Source organism: Triturus cristatus, chromosome 11, assembly GCF_964204655.1.
Source record: "Triturus cristatus chromosome 11, aTriCri1.1, whole genome shotgun sequence".
NCBI lineage: Eukaryota > Metazoa > Chordata > Amphibia > Caudata > Salamandridae > Triturus > Triturus cristatus.
In genome coordinates this window covers 649,310,440-649,332,129 of record NC_140594.1, presented here as the reverse complement: position 1 = coordinate 649,332,129, position 21,690 = coordinate 649,310,440, and the positions used below count along the sequence as shown (strand labels likewise).

The window sequence follows — 21,690 nt, the reverse complement described above, 5'->3', positions numbered from 1 at the left end:
TTTTAGGCACGAATGGGGGGGAAGCAACACCAAGAGTACTGATGGAGGGAAGCAACTCAGAGGGCGTGGTTGGGCAAAGAAGCCATACATGTGGGGTGAAGCAACTTGGGTGCAGGGGGGCGGAAGCAACTTGGGTGCAGGGTGGCAGAAACAACAAGAAGGGCAAAGGGAAAGCAATACAGAGGGCATGAGAAAACATGGGCAAGAGAGAGGATAGTGGTGCACAGTGGAATGAGAGCGTTACAACAAACAATTGATGGACGGAATGCTGACAATGCAGACATTCTCCCCCAGTCAAAAGATCTGGGTTAAATCCATCGTTCTTTTGCCCACTACACCACCCCAGTTTAGACATGGCCATATGCAAATCAGTCTTGACCCTGTGCCTCATGGGAACAGTCCAGCCCGAACTGCCAAGCCATGTCTTCCCTGGACCGGAATCAAGCATCCTAGGACCGGTTTCTGGCTATCAGCCGTCATCAGCCAGGATAGCTTGACTCCAGTGGCGTAGTGAGCACGGGTCCCACGTCTGGGAATACCCATCCCACTTAGGGCGAAAAGCGTTACAACAAACAATTGATGGACGGAATGCTGACAATGCAGACATTCTCCCCCAGTCAAAAGATCTGGGTTAAATCCATCGTTCTTTTGCCCACTACACCACCACAGTTTAGACATGGCCATATGCAAATCAGTCTTGACCCTGTGCCTCATGGGAACAGTCCAGCCCGAACTGCCAAGCCATGTCTTCCCTGGACCGGAATCAAGCATCCTAGGACCGGTTTCTGGCTATCAGCCGTCATCAGCCAGGATAGCTTGACTCCAGTGGCGTAGTGAGCACGGGTCCCACGTCTGGGAATACCCATCCCACTTAGGGCGAAAAGCGTTACAACAAACAATTGATGGACGGAATGCTGACAATGCAGACATTCTCCCCCAGTCAAGAGATGAGAATGGAATGAGAAGCGCATGGGCTAGAGGGAGGAACATGGAGCTGTTGGTGGGGAAACAGCGGGTGAGAAAGGTACGCGTAGGAAGTAGCACACAAGGACAAATTCAACACATAGGAGGCGGGGGAGAAGCACACGAAAAGAGAGAGCAACACAGAGCATGGTGACGGATGAAAGAGCACTACATAAGGAAGATAGCTGCAAAACACATGCACTCTTGTGGAGTGCTCAACCAAAAAGAAAAAAGTAGTGCTTTAAAACTGAGCAAAGGAAGGACACAAGTAATGAATCTGTGCTCCAGTGGAGGGACAAACACAAGTGGAAGTAAAGCCCACACAAGCTGATGAATAAAAAGCAAGCAAATGGGCGCGAAAATAAAGCCAACCAATGGTACACAATGTGCAGGATCTAAGCAGACAATAGGTGTTTTCACCAACAGGTTACGCTGTCTGTTAGGCAAGACCTAAAACTTGCATCAGCATATTTTAATGACCAGGGGCCATAACATGCAACGTGTCCTGCAGGCGCAATGGGCATGTGTGCCTGCTTTTTGCGCCCACGGCACATTGGTATTACAGATGGGGCTGCAGAACCTACACGGCCCTTTCTGTAATATTGGTAGTGCCAGTGCTATCATAAAGGGGGTTCTCATTTGAAGAAGTGCATAAACCCATATAAATGAGGGGAATGCATTGCCTCTGAGCCACACTGTATTATAGATGCAGGCGCACAGGCAAAGATGCGGTCAGGAGGCATACTTACTGTACACCACAAAGAGGTTCTGCACAGTCAGTGCACCCCAGAGGGGGGCCCTGTGGGGATGGGGAGGGTTTCATTGACTCCAGTGCAATATACAATGATAAATAAAGGTTTGCTTTTTACCTGCACTTCACACACTATTCTCTCATTACCCCATACATATACTTTTCTCACACTGTATTCTCATACGCAGTCTTGAGATGAGTGAAAGCCGGGTCACGCTTTTTTTTGCTAATGAATCTTTTACAATAAATGTTAGCAATGTATAGCTTGATTGATACACAGATTACATAGCAATAGAGAAGAAACAGTGTTAAGATTCACATCAAAACGATCAGATATCAACACTTCGTAAAGTAACCCTCTAACTCCCTCTTCCCTACAGTACAAGTCTCCTTCCTATGGAAAAGGGTTAAATCTAGAACTTTCTGAATATTGACTCAACAACATTAATCATTCAAGCAATGATATACACTCTAATCAATGACACTAACCACCCAATATCCCCTAGTAAAAGAACTGGTTCAGCTTTCTTAATCTGTTTTGGCAGGAAACATTTGTAGGGTTAGGGGATGGGGGAAAGATCTGTTTAGATGGACATCAATAGTGCACCACAGGGTTTTATGACTGTGATATTCATTGGTCGGAGTCTGAAATAGTTTTCCAGAAACAACGGTACTATTGTGCTATGAAGGGTGGATCCCTATGTTTTCAGTTAAAAAGCAGTACCAAATTCACAGCAAGTACAGTAGTAGAGCTCAGTCAGCCCTTGACTGTGACTCTGTAATGAGGAGTGTAAACTCAACTGGTTTGAGCCCATGTCATTTAGCAAGTGATATCATAGACTCTCTTTTGAAGCAGCCATCATTTCTTCCCAATAAGCTCTAATGTGTGTAAAATCCCTCCGTATAAACAAAAATCACGAAATAGCTGCATCCCCACCAGCACATTGGACTAGTCTCAGAATAAATGTGAGAACGCTTTGCTTGATAGTCGTACCAAACATGACCTTATAATTGGCTTCTTTCACCTGGATGCTGGTGGCTTCCTTTACTATATTAAACCACAGATAGTTGCAGGAAGCATCAATTGTCTCTTTCCCCAGAACCTGAGACCAACACCCCATGAAGGGTCAGAATAGTTTGGGTTTTGCCTCCATTAGGATGTCACAGATATGGGAAATATTGCCATTTGACTCTGCAGATAGAACTCTAAAATATTCAAAAGGAGTGCAGTCGTTCATAAATTATGCCTTCACTATGCAGTCCATCATACAATGTCTTAACTGTGTATTAATGAAATCTTTCAAATGGTTTGATTAGATCTCCTTTGAACATCTCAGAAATCATGAGACAACCACCCACCTCTACCTGTTAAAGGGACCGGGGAAAACTACCATAGAGAAAGATGGAGTTGAAAGAATCAAAGTGTCTGCACTGAGAAATTTAGTCAACTCCTAATTTCCTCAGGTTATTCCAGAGTGTCACAAGAATTCCTGGGTAATTTACTTTGTTGACATCAGCCATAGATGCACTAATATTGGCTGAAAGTCAAATTAAGCATTTCAAACTTGGCCAAATTTATATTAAACCAATTCACCTTCACAAATTGTTGTAAATGAGCCATTAGTAAGGGGATGGAACTCTTAAGATAGGTCAGAGTTAGGAGAAAGTTGTCTGGAAAAAAAAACATTTTGTGAGCCTCTGAGCCAAATTGCACTCCATCAATCCCAGCCTCTCCCCCTATTTGAATTGTCAAGGCTCAATAATATAAGCGATCACCATTACTTTTCACTCTTGCTATCAAATCCCTGGCAGAGTGGCTCCGGGGAGATAATGGCCAAAAAAGAATTTAGATGGACACCAGGGTTGGAAGACAAGGTCTCACTCAACTTCGATGAATTAACAGTTTAAACAAATCTGAGCATTTCAGATCCAAAAGATGGACAAGTCCTCACCAAGTTCATGACTACAGGTCAACTGGGACAAATTAAATGCATGCCGATACACACCCCAGAGGACACAGAAAGGTGGACCTTGCATTTCTAGATGAAAGTAGCTCATCAGACATTTAAGTATTTAGGCTTATACATATATCGGGAGACATCACTAGCCTGGGCAAATAACTTTCATGACAGCTAGCCTAAAAACTAATCTTTGTCACAGGAATGCTCTACCCCTCTCCCTAATGGGTAGAAATGCACTTACCAAAATGATGACACACCCCAAGATCTTACATATTCTGCAAAACTACCCGTTTGCCCTTCCACTCGATTTCTTTGAAAAGCTAACCTTCATTTTGCCCTTCTTTCTTTGGCAAAATATCCCCTGCAGTGTGTTTGTGGCGGAATGTTGCAAACCAACATCTGAGGAAGGGCTTGCAATGGCAGACTTCCTCTCCTGTTACAGGGCAACACGTCTCTTTCTTGTAGATGAATGGCTATACAGACCAGGCAGAGACCGTGTCTATAGAAAAATAACTGTGGGCTCTGGGAGATGTCTCCCTATTGTAGTTCTTATATGGCGATACACCACCCGCATGAAGCTCCTCCAGCAGGTATAGAAAGGCTTTAAAGTAGCTCTAAAAGCCGGGGAAGCAGACCGAAGAAATCCTGTTCGGGATTGGTACACTATTTATCCAAGTGGTCTCCCTATAAGATTTTGAGAGTGGGGATTGATCGGATATTTCCACTCTGGGAGCAGTAACAATGCAAAATACATTAAAATCTTTCACAAAGTTCACAGAGTGAAGTCATAATTCTGTATTTCCTTTTCAATTTAGGCATGCAATAATCCCTTACATCACACACTTAGACACCATCTCAGACTTTAGTCCGTTCAAAGCAAAACTTACTCTAGAGGAAATAGAGGTAGGGAAGGAAGAAAATCTCTAGGATACAAAAACACAAGGTTATAAACAAGTCAGACACATTTCACACCCTCAGGGAAGTCTGTGAATAAGATAAGGGCCCAATCCAAAACGCGGAATTGCAGAAAACTCTGATGGTGCCCAGTGAAATTGCTACTGTGACTACATTTCACCTCATCTAATGTAAATATTGACACTCCACATAGTACAGAAGGTCGAAGCTATGGGTTCGCAGAAGACTCCTCAAACACAACTCCCATCTGCCATATGGAAGATTGTCACCTAGTCCTCAAGAGTTTTGGGGAGCTGTTGAAAGCATATGTTCCGTGGTGCTAGGCAGACATCTCCGCCTCAGTCCACAAATAGCATACTGAATATCCTTGATGGCACTGGTCCAACTAAATATCGAAAAATATTCCTGGGCCTAGTATTTGCCAAGTGAGACATCACCCAAAACTGGCAGATTCAAGGAGTCCCATGAATTACCAAATGGAAGAATGGTTTAGGCAAGTTTAGAATACTAGAGAAAAACATATGAGGCAAGGAGGTTTTCTTAGAAACACCGGAAGATATGACGTGGGTGAGCACAATATTAGAGTTTGACGGGTCGTATAACATGATATGAAATGACAAGGCCTGGTACAGCATGTCTACTGTATTGACAAATAAATAAGCATAAACAATTTCTTCGATATTTTCAATGACACTAAATGCCTCACAATGTTACTTTGTTTACATCACCCCATAAAGCAAATTAAATTCGTCAATAATAATTATATAGACACGCAATTCATACTAAACACAAAAAGAGAATAAACATTCAAATATCAAGGCCTTCTTTGACCTAAACAAAAGTAACCCCCTTTCTGCTTCCTTCAAAACCAAGAAGCATATAATAACTTACCAAGACCAAAAACAATGAGCGCCCTCATGTCCGACTACAATACTCTTAAGTGCAGTGCAGTGATATAGGATCTAAAACCCAGATTCAAGGAACGCAGCCTTATCTATTTCCTTCTTGGGTCCTTATATACTGGACAAAAAACAAAATGGGAGCAACATTTTTAACAACAGTGTTGCAGAATGAGCAATTTCCACTAGTTTTATGGCTATGATTCAGTTGGTCATAAAGCTATTGTGTTTTCACCTGCCTTAGGAAAATATCACCCATATAGGCTTCAAAACAGGAAAATGGTCAAAAACGTAGCAGTAAGGTTGTCAGGTTGTCTGAACGAGAGGACTGTGCTGTAAGATATCTCCAAAAAGCACCTTTTAAAATCCCATAATTTAACTTCAGCCACCCATGGTTAAAGAGATGTCTTATTTAACCTCATGATCCCTTCAAGCCCTCTTTATAAGACAATAACTCTTGTGTAGGCCACAATCTAACCCAATACATTAATAGTTTAAGGACCGCTATATAACCTAGTTTCTTCAAGCCGAGACCAAACTAAAGCGGTATATAAGGAGTGCTTTGTGGAAAATGGATAACAACCTTAAAAAACGGAACTGCTCTGTTGTGTTAACCATCCCTTATATTTCAGTTCCAAAGAGCATAGACGCTTGCATCTTTGCTCTGTGAACCTAAATCATCGGGGAGACTGGTTTAGTGGATGAGGTACTATACAGTTTCCTAGTTGCAGCGTAGCTGGGTGCCCCGTGGAGGCTTCTGGGGTTAAGGAAGTAGGTCTGGGAATAATCCCCTTAAGTCCAGGTGCAGATACAGGCTTGTCAAGAGATGGATTTGAACTGGATAATTCTGCAGGGACTACTCCTATCAACATGCCCTCTTCCACCTCACCCAGTCCTCATAGGGTGGAACCCCCAAGATCATTATTAGGATCCTGGAATGTGGCAGGGCTGAGATCTAAGCTATCCAATCCAGAATGGGGTGAGTTGGTGGATCAGTATGATCTGTGCTTGTTTCAAGAAACCTGGATGGTGACTGCCCCTACAAGGGTGGGATTTGCAACATTCCATCTACCCGCTGTACAGGGACCTAGAGGATGACCTTCGGGGGGACTGTGCATCTGGGTATCTACGCACCTCGGGTGTACAGTGAAAGTAATAGATTCTCATTCCCCGGACATTCTCTCTATCGTCCTTAAATTTATGGATGGCTCGAAGGTGATAGTTGCTAACATATATTTGCGTCTTACCCCCCATGAGTTGGGGCTATCTATGTTAGAGGCTCTTGACGAACTTCTTTCATTTTCTCCACCATCAACACATAGAATTATCTGGGGTGACTTTAACTGTCACTTCAAACCACTTGTGGGGATCCTCTCTGTAACCTTAGAGGAGGATTCCACCTGGCATATCCAGGAGTGTTCTATGTACCCAGCAATGCGCTTAATGCCAGTGGCTATACAGATTAATAAGCTTCTAGTAACCCACTCTCTTAGAGCCTGCAATGGCAGATTCCCTCCTGATGTTCCAGGGAATTTTACATTCAATAGAGTGGGGAAAAGCACTACTATTGACTACATTATGGTCAATGTAGAATTCTGGTCTCAAATAAGGGCTTTTTGTGTAATTCAAAGGGTAGATAGTGACCACAATCTTTTGTCTTTAGAACTAAAACACACACTGGGTCACCCACATGGATCAGGGGAGTTGGAGATCCGTGTTGACAGGAACTTAATCTCAGTAGCGGGTGGCAGACGCATTAGGTGGGCCAAGCTGGTGCTAGCACCCGAAAAAATTGCTGAGCTATATTTACATGTAGCTCGCTCCCTAGAAGAGGCCTTTGAACTTCCACCAGTGAATTATGATCTTTCTTATTTTCAAGCACTGGACTGTATTCACACTAACCTAATCGCCAATATGGTCGATTATTTTTATACCACAGTGAATAACAGGACACGAACAAAAAAACAGGTTCAGTGGTTCAATAAAGCTTGTAGGGAGGCGAAATGTGCACTTGTTAGCGAGGTTAAAACCGGTTCTGTGCAGAGTATTAGAGTGGCCAGAACTGCTTATAAAAGTATAATCGCGGAGGCCAAGTCGGAATGGAAGGCCCTAAGATGGGCAAGTATAAAAGAAGCCTTGGACAGGCGCGACTATGGCGTGTTTTGGAACCTTGTGAGATCAGGCTCGTCAGAAGGGACGCCCGCTATAACACCCAATCTGAGCGAAGAGGTTTGGATAGCCCACTTTAAGCCAGTAGAACTAGGTCTCCCCGCAAAGTGCACATCCCCTTTAGTATTATCGGAGGTGAAGGACTCCGATTGTCAATCTTGTTCTATGCAGGAAATTAAGGCGGCCCTTAAAAGTTTGTCTTCTGGGAAGGCTCCGGGATTGGACAGAATCCCAGGAGATCTATTTCTGAGTGAGCAGAAGGTTTGGGTTCCCTACATCTGGTTATATTTTAATGGCATGGAAATTCCCCGAACTTGGTTGGGGGCCGAGATCATTCCCATATATAAAAAGGCATCCCCACTTGATCCGGCTAATTACAGTCCCATTAGCCTCATTGATGTCTTGCAGAAACTGTTTGCCCGCCTTTTACTAACGAGGTTGCAGTGCTGGATGGACGATCAACACATCCTGACTTCCCTCCAAGCGGGCTTTCGTGTTAAGGTCTCTACCATCGACCAACTGTTTAGACTTCAATTGGTCTATTGGAAGACGGTGACTCTGGGGGCTGGTAGCCTGTACTTGATCTTTGTAGATCTTCGATCTGCATTTGATTTGGTCCTTAGGGATAAGCTCTGGGCCATACTGATAGAGATGGGTGCCCCAGCATACTTGTGCCAATTGTTCAAACGTCTACATCAAGGCACCTTTGCGAGGGTGAGGTATGGGAGAAATGGGGAGCTTTCGGCCCCCTTTCCGGTGGAAAGGGGAGTGAGGCAGGGGTGCGTGTTGGCCCCTACTCTCTTCTCTTTGTTTCTCAATGGTTTAATTGACCATCTTTTGGGGGCGAGGGATTTAGATTCTCCTAGCTTAGCAGCCCGCAAGATACCAGCCCTGATGTTCGCCGACGACACCCTTTTGTTATCAAAATCCTCTATGGGTATTCAGCGAACACTGGAGGCGATCTGCTTTTTTTGCAAGACAAGAAATCTGGAGATCAACCTCTCCAAAACCAAATTCATGGTCTTTAATGCAAAATCACTTAATTGTCCCCACCCCCATTTGGATGGCACGGTGTTGGAAAGAGTCTCCACCTTTGACTATTTAGGAGTAACACTTAACGATAAGATGGGTTGGGGGTCGCAGATGGCCAAGGCAAACATGAAGCTGGCCCAATCCTCTGGTGGTATCTTAAAGGTTCATAAAGAGTGCTCACTTAAAACCCTGGGATCCCCTTTAGAAATATACAAGGCCCAGGCGAGAGGTGGGGCGCTCTATGGGGTGGAGCTATGGGGCCATCTTAGTGCCACCCCTTTGTCCATCACTGAGAATAGCTTTATTAGACGTCTATTGAGTCTCCCGCAGAGCACACCTCTGATTCCTTTACGGTTAGATCTGGGTCTGGCCCCCATACAGGGGATCATCTCGAACCGACCTGTGATGTACTGGAGGCGACTCTGGGCTACCCCAGAGCTGCTAAGCTACTGGGATGACCTAAGGGATTTAATGACCATAAGAGGGGTAGGGAAAATCCCCAGGCTAAAATATGACAAGCAGCTCTGTTATGCACTGGGTAGGGGAGACATTTGGCTCTCTCCGGAGCAGACATGTCCTTTGATACCTAAAAGGGTGTTGGTCAACTTACTCAATCAATATCGAATGGATCTTGTATGTTCTAGTCCTTCCCTGGGCAAGTTGACCAACAGATTTCTGGAGGTGAAGGATACTTACCGCTTTGAGAAATTCTTGGATGACATTCAGCCCTCACTGGCGAAGAAACTTTATGTCCAATTTAGACATGGGACACTCCCACTGAGGGCAGTGACAAACAAGTGGTCAATCGCTTCACACGTTTCTAGCTCATGCCCGGGATGTGATGGTTGTGAAGAGACGGATCTGCACGGTCTGCTCTTCTGCCCTCTTTACACCAGGGCAAGAGCTAAATGGATTGTCCAGCTTTGTAAGTCACTGGGTCTCAGGGATTACAGGGAAGCATTTAGAATATTTAAATACGACACCACCCCAGATTGTCTTTGCGACCTCTAGGTACCTCTGGGCCATGTGGTGTGCCAGAGGCGCAAAAATTAAAAAACAATTATCTGTTACACCCGCGTTACCACAGACCCAGCACATCACTGGGATCCCTTGATATTAACTTGTGAAGGGATTGATTTTACTCTTTTATCTGTTATGTTTTAAATTGCATAGGATTATTTCCTGGTTTTTTACTTGTATTTAAAAACTATTTTAGGAGTATTCCTCTTCATCATGAATATATTGCATTGTGGGATATTGGTATGTTTTATTTAAATCTTTGTCAATATGTACTTTTATGGTTTTTAGCCGATAATAAAGCTTTTTTTGACTTGACTTGACTTGAGTTGAGTTTCCTAGTTGCAGCTGCTCAATGTAGTATGAGTACACTACTTTTCTGTACTTGGGCATTCCACCGAAGGTAAGTTTTCATTTGATTCCCAAATAATCGAACTTGTGTACCCTTTCAAGATATAATCCTCCCACCCCCATAATGCCTCTAAAAGACCTGTGAGGTTTTAGTATCATATATTTTATTTTAATGATATTAATTTCCAGACCACTGATACCGCAAAACTCAAGAATTGTTTCCAAAATCCCACTGAGGTAAGAAGTAAAAGGAGGGTGTCATAAACAGAAGTAACGTTTGAACAAGATTGTTATCCATCTTAAGAGCATCAAGAATACAATTATCCAGGAGATGTATGGCTCCATTCATATATAAGGAAAACAAAGTTGAGGCCAGAGCGCACCCCTGCCTTAAACTCAACGGGGATGCAATTGATAGCTCGCCATCGAAACTGGGCATAGTTGTATTTGTGTAGCCTTATTATAATGTCTGCTATGTGTGCTGGAATTCCCACTGACCTCAGGGTGTACCATAGTTTCTTCCTGGGAACAAAATCGAAAAAGCAGCTCTCAGGTTGACAAACGCCACATACAAGGATTCTTTTTTCTTAACCTGAAGTATTTCCAATAAATCCTACCTAAAGACTTGGTCAATGATGCTGGTATGTTCTCTAAAGCCGGCTTGATAAGACCTGTGCCTCATGCAATCATTCTTGAAGTTTGCCTAGGCATGTGTTTTATAGGTGATTCAATAAGCTGATAGGCCTACTGTTTCCAGCGTCACTCCTATCTCCATTCTTAAACATGGGTGTGATTTCAATCCCAAGTATACTGGCTCCAAGCATTATTCTGTTGGACACCGGGATCGTATAGGGCCCTCATATTTCCAACTCAGAGTGATAGAGATCTCCAGGACCTTTATCAGGACCCTGTGCCTTTCCTGTTTGTACAGATTCTTTTGCTTATAGGGTGTCAGATAGTGTCAAATACATAGTGCAGGTTATTGGTGCAGGCTTCAATAGGCAGGGTGCTACATCCACGCAAGTTGGCATATCTTCCCCTGCTTAATCTGAATATAAACCACTGAAATGTTCAACCCACACTTGAGGTTGATAGTAATGTTTTGTGCTAGTGCAACCACTGCACCTACCGTGAGCGATGATGCGCCAGAAAGTTACATTGTTTTTCTTTTTAGAAGCAGTAAAGAGATCCGTCCAGTTCAGATCATCCCAGTTTCTCCTGCTATTCTTAAGGACATTTTTGTAATTAGTTCTTGCATCTCTTATGATGGAAGGGTTGCCGGCTTTGAGCGCTAAAACGAGGGTATTTTTGGCTGTTTGACAGTCGCTTTGTACCAAGGTATGGTCCTTCCTGGTCCGGAGGAGGATGTTCTAATCGCCTTTGTGCATAGTTACTTCAGAATGCCACAGAGGGGTTTATGTTTCTTATTAACTGAGGTATCGCACATATGGCAATCTTGGTAACATTAAAGGAGTTGAATCAGAATGTCATACTTGGTTTTTAAGCTGTGCCATCTCACTGATCTTCTAGTATTACTTATAGGAGAAGTCGCATGGGACATCAAGTTGGTTTCAGTTAAGTCATGAATCGCCTGTACTTACAGAATTAGATGAAGTGCATTGTGGTTACTACCTCGATTGTCGAAAATCCTGAAATCAATTAAGCTATGCCAGAGTGCCATATCCAGGATGAGGTAATCCAATCTACTTGGATAAGGTTCTCTAACAAATGTATGTGCCCTCTCTAGTGTGATTTAGTAAGGTCCTTACAGGCTTGTAAACCATACATGATGGATTCTAATTGAATAGCACCTACCAAGGGGCTTTTATAGAAACTGCATCAATACTAGGAATTCTCCAAGCTTCATCCTCTTGGTCCGTTATGTTAGGTTGCATATGTCACATTAAATTCTGCGGCAAGGAAACAGGGAGTATGTTGATGATACTAGCTAGATATTGATCAAGAGAGACTAAGGTAGGGGACTCTGTTTCTGAGCATTGAATGGTTACAGATGTTATATAGGTTCATCGACATCCAGTTTTTGGAACGAATATTCAGACCTAAAATCTCAAGAGAATTAGTAACCAATTTTGTAATAGAACAATTTACAGATATTTTAACCCACATAAGCAGGCCTCCTGATGACCGACCTGCTTTAGATGGAAGCACTTAAATTCTATAGGTCATAAAGCCTATACTATGCACTGGCTGCATTGCCTAGGTTGCGTACAATAAGCAAAGCTGATGCAGGTTATTAAGAATACCCCACTGCAGGTCATGCAATTAATTTCTGGTTCAGCCCTACTATATTCCAAGATAACAACTTTAAAATGTCTTCATTTCGTTGACCAGGACTGTCTCCTCTACTCTTGATCAACTCCCCATAATGTTTAATAATGGAACTGGCTCCCCTGGGCTAATTTCAATTGGAGTTGTATCTTCATGCCTACAAAATTCAACTGAACGCTCCAATCCTAAGCCGCCAGATATATGGTTACAAGCAACCTGTGGTAAGAATAAAGAGAGATCTAACAAATCTAATAACACTGCTCAGTCTTGAAGGTTTTCAGTCTTATGTTTCCCACGGAAGCACCTTTGGGTCTAATGAGCGCCTGACTTATCTGGAGCATCGCTAGAGGGCTGCTGATGGTATAAAGATGTTAAGGAAAGCTATTGGTCAGCATATCCCCTACCTTTATCACATAAGAGGGAACAGATGTATCATAGTACTTAAGCAGAAGATCGGAAACAGAAATATTGTGAACCAAAATATTGTGTTAAGAATATCGAGGACACAAATATGGTGAAAGTACGTTTCTATAGCTAAGTAAAGTTTTACTAAATATATAACTCCACATATGTACCTTGATGACATGTGTATGTGTATATATATATATATATATATATATATATATATATATATATACACATACACATATATATATATATATATCTCATCAAGGTACGTAGATGTGGAGTTAAGAATACTAAATCTATACTTACCTATTTGCACTTGCCTTCTCGATATTTTGGTCCTCGATATTTTTGATCCAATATGTCCACAACATATTTCTTTTTTTTTTTTTTTTTTGAAACCGTTTATTACAATCTCAAATATATACAGGTATGGGCCTACAACCTTCCGGCCGGCCGCTAAAGTGACAGAAATAAATGACATATATACAATAAGGCACTTGGCGTTACAGAGACGCTAAAGCAGGAGGTATCAACAACGTGGGCCACATGACTCTGAGCCCACAATACGGTTTCGTTTTATACAACACAACAACATAAAACCACACCCGCAAGGCAACCCGAGAGCGAAAGTGACAACATATGCTCCTCAAATGGGGGGACCCCAACCATACACTAAAATCGAAGGAGGGGAAGGGGAATAGATCCGGGACTGGGAAAACACTGTGCCCGGGATTGAGGGAGGGGGTCATCTAGGGGGACGGAGCTGGTGAAGCGGGAGGCAACAACGGCGGCTCGCAAATACCCCCGCGGTAGGCGTTCCAGGGGCCCCACACCTTCAGCCACGCCCCAGGCTTACCCCGCGCCACATACACCACCTTCTCTCGGAACATGCACCAATCCATGTGTTCTTTCCAGGCCGACACTGCCGGGGGCCTCTGGGATCCCCACAGTTGAGCGATGTCACGTTTAGCAATCATATAACCCAGCGTCACCCATCGCGTCTGCGGAACCGAGTAGTCGGTCGGTTCCCACACATTCAGCAGGCATCTCCTCGCTTCAGGCACCAGCACGACATGCGTAACCGCTCGCAGGACCTCATGCACACCACGCCAGAATCGCTCCACCCTCGGACATTCCCACAGAATATGTAAAAAAGTCGCCAATGCACCGCACCCACGCTTACACAGTCCATCCTCGGCATAGCCCATACGCAGAAGCCCTGGCCCCGTCATGTACACCCGGTGAAGTATCTTAAGCTGGACGAAGCGAAGGCGAGCCGGGATGGCCACCTCCTTCGGGGAGGCCACCGCGGAAATCCAGTCCTCGTCGTCCAGCTCCAACCCATCGGCAACCCAAGCCTCGCGGAGCCCAGTCAGTAAGCCCGAGCGGTCATTAATCAACTTCTTGTAGATGAGGGAGATCGTGCTGTCCGGAACGTGGCCATCTAGCACTCTATCCTCCAGTGGGGAGGACTCCGGGATGGCGGCCACGTCTGGGAAGACAGAACCCAGTGCGTGACGGACCTGCAGGTATCGAAAGTATTCACTGCCCTGCAGCTGAAACTCCGCCTGCAGTGTCTCGAATGTTTTGAATCCTCCCCTCGTCCAGAGATCCCCCACTGTACTAATGCCTATCGTGTCCCACCTATCGAAGCCCTTCGAGGTCCATAGGGAGCCCAACCTCTCAGACGCATACAACGGTGACGCCCGGGTCAAACGGTCCTTCCATCCCATAGCTGCATTGGCCGCGTGCCATACTCGCACCATGACACGCGTGGGTCCCGTCAGGCGGGAATCGGGCACGCTAGTGTAGAGCGCTCGATTGTAATCGCCACCGGGCAGGAGCGTCTTGTCCATTTCAAATGCCGGATTTAAGGCGGGCCCGTAAAGGCCGTGATTAATTGCAGCTAATTGGGAGGCCCAGTAATACCGCTTAATATCCGGGAGGGCAATCCCTCCGTCATACCACGGGAGCGTCAACTTTGCCAGGGCTATACGCGGCCTCCCGTCCCAGAACAGGCGGCGCTGCAAACTCTCCACCTCACGGAAGTAGCGCGCCGGGACCAGGTCCATCGAGTTCTGGAGAGCGTACAGAAAGCGCGGTAATGACATCATCTTGAACAATGCCGCCCGGCCGAGCGGCGAAAGCGGCAAGCGCCGCCAGCGCGCGACGTCCTCCTTCAAGCGCTGGAGGGGGGGAAGCAAATTCCGCTCGTAGCGGGCCACCGGGTCCAGCGTAATATAGACGCCCAGGTAACGAAACCCCTGCGAGGCAATCTGGATCGAGCAGCCCCGCGGGAGAACAGGAGCCTCCCCGGAAAGCACATAGACACAGGATTTAGCCCAGTTGATGACAAGACCTGAGTTACGGCCGAAGGAGCGCAGAACATCGACCAGGACAATCAGTGATTTACGCGGGGAGGCTAAGTACAACAGGATGTCGTCGGCATAGAGGGACACGCGGTCCTCATACTCAGGGGTCCAACGGAGACCACGGATAGAAGGGTGCCACCGCAGCCACTCCGCCAGGGGTTCCAAGGCCAGTGCAAACAGGAGCGGCGACAGGGGGCAACCCTGTCGCGTGCCCCGTCCCAGCACGAATGGGGCCGAGACTCGACCATTCACCACCACCTGCGCCAATGGGTCAGAGTACAACAATTTGACCCAGCTGATGAATCCCGGGCCAAATCCAAATTTCGCCAACATCGCCCAGATGTACGGCCACTCGAGCGTGTCAAACGCCATGGTGGCGTCCAAGGACGCCAAGATGGCCGGCTCCCGCACGAATGGAACACGCGCGAGCACCCCGTGCAAGCGCCGCAGGTTAAGGGCCGTGTTGCGATGGGGAATAAAGCCGGACTGGTCTTGGTGGACCAGATCGCCCACCACGCCGACCAGCCGGTTGGCAAGCACCTTGGCGAGGATTTTAGGCTCCGCATTTAAGAGCGAGATCGGCCGATAGGATGTAACCCGGTCTCGCGGTCTCCCCTCCTTGTGGATAACCACGATGGTAGCTAGACGCTGGTCTGGCGGGAGGGAGCCCCGCGAGTGGGCCGCAAGGAACATCGCGCGGAGGTGAGGTGCCAGTACATCCGGTCGCAGCTTATACAATTCGATAGGAAGGCCATTCGGGCCCATGGCCTTGCCTGAGGCGACCGAGCGTATGGCGAGGGCGATTTCATCCGAGGTGGGAGCGGCATCCAACGAATCCCTGTCCTCCACTGAAAGCGAGGGCAGCGCGATGTCCCGCAGCAGGGCATGGGAATCCTCCTCCGAGCAGGGAGAGACCGGAGAATATACCTCGCGGAAATAATCCGCGAAGCAAGAAACAATGCCTTCCGGCTCAGTAATTCGTACACCATCCATCCTCTCAATCAGCGGGACCACACGACTAGCTCTCTCCTTCTTATCCAACCACGCAATCAGTTTGCCAGCCTTATCACCCACATCGTACAGTCGCCCCTGTTGCTCTCTGCTAAGGCCCCTGGCCGCCTCCGTGACGAGGGCCCTATAGGCCGCCTGCTTAAGGTGTAGAACATGCAGCGCCGCGTCAGTCACCCCACTCCCCAGACCACCCTCCAATTCAGTAATTTCGGCCTCCACCCGGGTCACCTCCTCCTGTGCGCGTCTGCGGGCATGGGAGATAAAGGAGAGGGCCTCCCCTCTGAGAACTGTTTTGAAGGCTTCCCACAGGGAGATAGCCGACGGGACGGACCCCACATTCTCCTCAAAATACCGTTGCAATGATTTAATCAGGTCAGCACGAATAGTGGGGTCACGCAGGTACCAAGCATTGATTGGAGCTACCCTGCCCTCTCCCCTCGGGAAGACACCCAAGTGCAACAGGAGCGGGGAATGATCTGAAATACCCCGCGCCAGATGGCGCACCTCTCCCACCCTCCCAGCATAGGCCGCAGGGACAAGGACATAATCAAGCCGCGAGAGGCTACCATGGGCACCCGAATGGAAGGTGTACTGCAGCTGGGTGGGATGCTTTAAACGCCAGCAGTCCACCAATCCCAGTGTGTCCAAAAGGCCCGCTAGCCACGCCTGTGCCCGGGGGAGGTCCCTAGGGGGATGACGATCCATAGTCCCAGAAGCCACCGCATTGAAATCCCCCCCAACCACCAGAAGCCCCCCCGGGAGGTCAAGAAGGAGGCGTCCCAGATCTGCAAAGGTGGTGGACTGTAGCCCCGGTGGGACGTACACAGAGACAAAGACAACTACCCTGCCCTCCATCCTCCCCACCAAGACAGTGTAGCGTCCCCTCTCATCATGGCGCACCTCGTCTATTTCTAGCGGGAGCGAGGTCTTGACCAGAATGCCCACCCCCCGCGAGCCTGATGTGAAGCCCGAGTGGGCCACCAAGCGAAAGCCACGGCGATTCATGGCACAAAAGGAGTTACCAATAAGGTGTGTCTCCTGCAGAAAGACCACATCAGGCGAAATCCGTTTCAGATACTGCAGGACCACACCCCGCTTGATCCTATCACCCAGTCCGTTAACGTTCCAGGACAACAAAGTCAAATCCCTACCCCCCATCACATAACGAAGCCATCATTTGTCCCCCCCAGAGCATCTCAAAAACAACAATACAATAACGGGTTTGCCTTGCGGTAGAAACGAACCACACCCCACCCCAACCCACCCAACCCAACAGAACTCCCCCCACCCTGCACCCCTGCATGAGCCCAAACAGCCCCCCCAAAGTGCAGTGTGCCTGTCGCCCCATAGATAAGAAAACTAACTAGTCCCCCAGAGGAGGAGGGAGATCCCCCAAGAGACCCCACACGACCTCCACAGGAGGGGAACTTACCCTAACAGTCAATAGTGACAACAACGCAGTCCAGAGCAAGGCCTACCATTAGTCCCTCAGTCCTGATCCGGCGGGCCCTCCCCACCAACCGCACCCCCCCCCCACCCCCCCGGCCCCGATCTCCGGGCAAAGTGTCTAGCCAGTCCCCGGCCACCTCGGGACGATCAAAAAAGTGCGTGTGGCCATCCACCTCCACTCTCAGCTTAGCTGGAAAAAGCATCGCATATTTGAGATTCAGGTCCCTTAGGCGACGTTTAACTCCAAGAAAGCTCAGTCTCTGCTTTTGGACTGCCGGAGTGAAGTCAGGATAGAAATTGATGTCCATATTGTCAAGTTTGACCGGCCCTTGTAGCCTGGAAGTCTGTAGGATAGCGTCTCTGTCCCGAAAATTGAAGATCCGGGCGATGAGAGGCCTCGGAGGGGCTCCAACCTTAGGCCTACCCCCGGGGACCCTGTGGGCACGCTCCACCGCAAAGAATTTACTCAGCCCCCGAGGCTGGAGATGGGTGAGAACCAGGTCCTCAACAAATAGATCCGCCGCCTCCGCCTCGCGTCCCTCCGGCACCCCGATAATGCGGACGTTGTTCCTCCGGGCCCGACCCTCGGAATCCTCCAGCCGACGATTCATCAGGGCGCTCGCCTGGCCAAGCCTGCGCACCTCCTGTTGGAGGGCCGCCACGTCCGTTGTGAGGCCCGTGGTAGAGTGGGCCAAAGAGTCGACCCGGTCGTTGGTTTTAGACAAATCAGCCCTCACGAGGCCCACGTCCACGAGGACCGAGTCAATCTTCTGCGCCAGAGTGTCGAAGCGCTGGTCCACCGAGGCCTTCATCTCGGCGATGGCGCCCATGACGTCTCGGAGGGTCAGGTCCGTGGGCAGAGCGGAAGCATCAGTCGGGCCCGTAGGGGACCTACGCGGCGCCTCTGGGGATCCCTTCTGGAGGGTGTAGCGGTCCATACTGTTGGATTGATGGGCCGCGCCACGGCGGGTCGATTTTATCTTAGCCCGATCGCCATCTTGTTTTGTGGACATGGTTTCAATCCCCAAGACGAGTCAGTCTCCTCAAGAAAGGGGGGGGCCGACAATCCAGTTCAAGGGGTCCAGGGGGGAGCGACCACCGCTCCGCAGGACGGACCGCAGCTGGCGGACCGGCAGGGCACCCCAACGAGACCACACCACCGCACACCGCCCCGCAACCCAACCTCGCCTGGCAGCAAGGAGGGCGCAAAAGCGAAAGTGAAAGTGCGGGGTACGCGAGTCACCCAGCCTTGCCCGCCGCTGTTGTTCACTTTGTGTCCGGATCGCCCCACAACTCCAGTACGGGGGGCCGGTGTGGAGAAGGCCGCAAACCTCAATCTATGCTCCTGCCGGTGTCCGAGGTCCGATTTAAAAACGGAAAACGGGCGTCACCTCTGCTCGGGCTCACAAATACAGTCCCCTCATCTGGGACAGGATTCTGTCAGGATTTATGCAGGAGGTCGCGGAGGTCCTCGGGAGCCTCGTACCTACGCGGCCATCTTGGTTGCGCGCTAGGCTCCTCCCACAACATATTTCTGTTTCCGATATTCTGTCAGTGATCCTTATTCTAAATTGGGCTTTTGAGCTAGGTCATAAAGGGGCAAAACGAATAATGTGTCTTATCTTTCATTTTTGGAAGTCTGTTTTGCCCACCTTGGCAGAATGTGGGACAAAAGATTACATCATTTCAAAAGAGTAATCAAGAAGACGACAACTTTTCGGGTTTTACTCTACTGGTGTCTGATGCTGGCTTCAATGTATTTACTTGGTAGACTCAATAAAAACAGGAATTGGAAACCTATGTAGTCTGAAATCTGCATTTTCACAAGGTGCAACATTCTCCACAACTGGAAGCTTCAGTGTTTTTGGTGAGAAAGCAAGTTCCAATGCTTGCACAAGATTTAGTATTTTCACAAGATTCAGTATTTGCATTAGGGTACAATGTTAGATGTTTACATTAGTGTGCAATGGAGGGGAATGTTTGAATGATAACACAGCGTGGTCATTACCTGTGGTAGCGTTGTCTAATGGGGATGGAGTTGCAATATAACCTGTGAACTGTTTGTTTCGTTGTGGTGAAAGTTGGGTGACCAGTGCTACGTGTAGTTTTTGTTTCATGTGGATGGGGTTATCATAAATCCATTAGAAACTATGATTTTGAACTCTGCACCCTGGAAGTGAAACAAGATACGGCTTTAGATAATTGATGTATTTGAGGTTATGAACGTTTTGTTGATAACATATATAGTATATCTGCTACATATGTAAATCATTGTTTCTTATGCTCTATTTGCTAAATTAACTTTGAAGCATCTAATTGACTGGACTGGTCGGGCAGACATTTTGTCGTTGCAGCAGGCAGGCTTCCATGCTCATTCTTAAAGCCCTGATAATATCAGCTCTATGATTGTCTGTTGCCAAAACCATTCACCTAGACAAAAATCTTTACTGCTACTCCTTTAACTATTCAGCACTTCGGACAACATGAGGAGGAAACAACCATGGGCCTCACTAGTGGGCTGTGACACCAAGCTGGGACAATTGTAACTAATTCAGAGATTCCATAAAGATACATGAGTTATGGTTGATTTGAATACATTAGGCACCTGTATGCAGCGTATTGCTACCTACATGGAAACTAGAGGACAAACAAATCGAACATATGAAAGCCGCACTAGAATGCACTGACATATTAACCCTACTTTACTGTATTGTACGGGTTGTATAGTTTACCACTGTTTTCTATGAATGTATTTTTGCGTTGCTAAATTAGACATCGTCACCTAAATATTAATGATATAAGTGAATGACTAGCACTCTTATTTAGCAATGATACTTTGTCTCAGCATGGTTGAGTGCAATACATATAGCACACTGGTTACTTTAGCTGATCTGCCATTAATATGAGCCTAGTGACGTAGTGGGATGTGGTGTAAATTTTGGTTCCGCTTGCTGTTTCCCATAAACCGTTGGAAATGTGCTGTGATCTACAAATACTTTATGGAGTGTGTATCAAACCTACAGGTTAGGTAGCATGTGAATGTTCTGTATGTCAACAAGGAACTAGATATGCGTGTAGTGAGTGTTCGTAGTCTGGGCAAGAAAGCTTCCTGTACTTCTACTTACATTTATAAAATACTCCAGTTTCCTCGGTTTTCACCTACATTTCTGGCTGATGCCTAACTTTTGTAAAGTTATTTTTTTTATAATTTATATGTTAACGTGACCCTGGATGTTCATCCTTGGCTCTCAGAGCAAACTGAGGTATGGACCAGCTTACCAGGGCGAGCAGAATGACCGGGCAAGTTATGACCCATTCCTCTCCCTCAACTTACCTGGAGCTAATGAGCATTGGGCATATAACAACCTTGCCAGAGACTGCCAGGCTTGTTGAACTATTGTTGTTGTGGGTTCTATCAACCTTCAGTCACAAGGGTGTACCATCTGGAAACCCTCACTGGCGTTTTGAAAGGCTTTATTTCAAGTCCAATTTCAGCGCAGATTAAATGTAACAAAATAACTGTAGAAATCAATAACATAGTTGAAAGGGCAAAAACACCAAATGACAATACTATTACCTCAGGAAACATTTTATATGGTGTGTTTTTCAAGAACCGTACATGCCTACTCTTTCAGTATCAAAGGTTTTGCAATAATGAGGGTTCCATATTTTAACAGAATCAACTCGCATGAACTTCAGTCTGAGGACCTGCGAGAGAAATTATGCTGAATTAGGTTTCAACAGGAAAAATGTTATGAGACAAATATGACTGATGGCCTTGTTATGGCTCAGCCTGGAGTCATGTTCCTCTCCTGCCTTGAATGTCTTTGAAGTCTCCATCTCCCTCCTGGAGAGGGTGGTGAACAGCCCTTTTATAGCATCTAAAGCATCTATTTTTTTTTTTTAAATAAACCTTGTGATTGTGATGTAATGTGAGAGAAATAATGTGTGAATTCTCCTCCTCACTCATGTTAACCCTTTATGCTATTATGCTTTTTCCTAAGCACTAGCTATTGTGATGAATACATCAATATATGAACAGGAAGCATACTATCAAAAAATATGGTAAATGTAATGTACGTCATTGCGCAATAATGAACATG

The 21,690-nt window shown here is 46.7% G+C and overlaps 1 protein-coding gene across 4 annotated transcripts in view; it reads right to left on the bottom strand.

Annotated features, from left to right (window-relative positions):
- FARP2 (FERM, ARH/RhoGEF and pleckstrin domain protein 2) overlaps nt 1–21,690 on the bottom strand; it is a 1,344,877-nt gene that overhangs the window by 431,464 nt on the left and 891,723 nt on the right. The gene's annotated exons all lie outside the window — the stretch shown is intronic.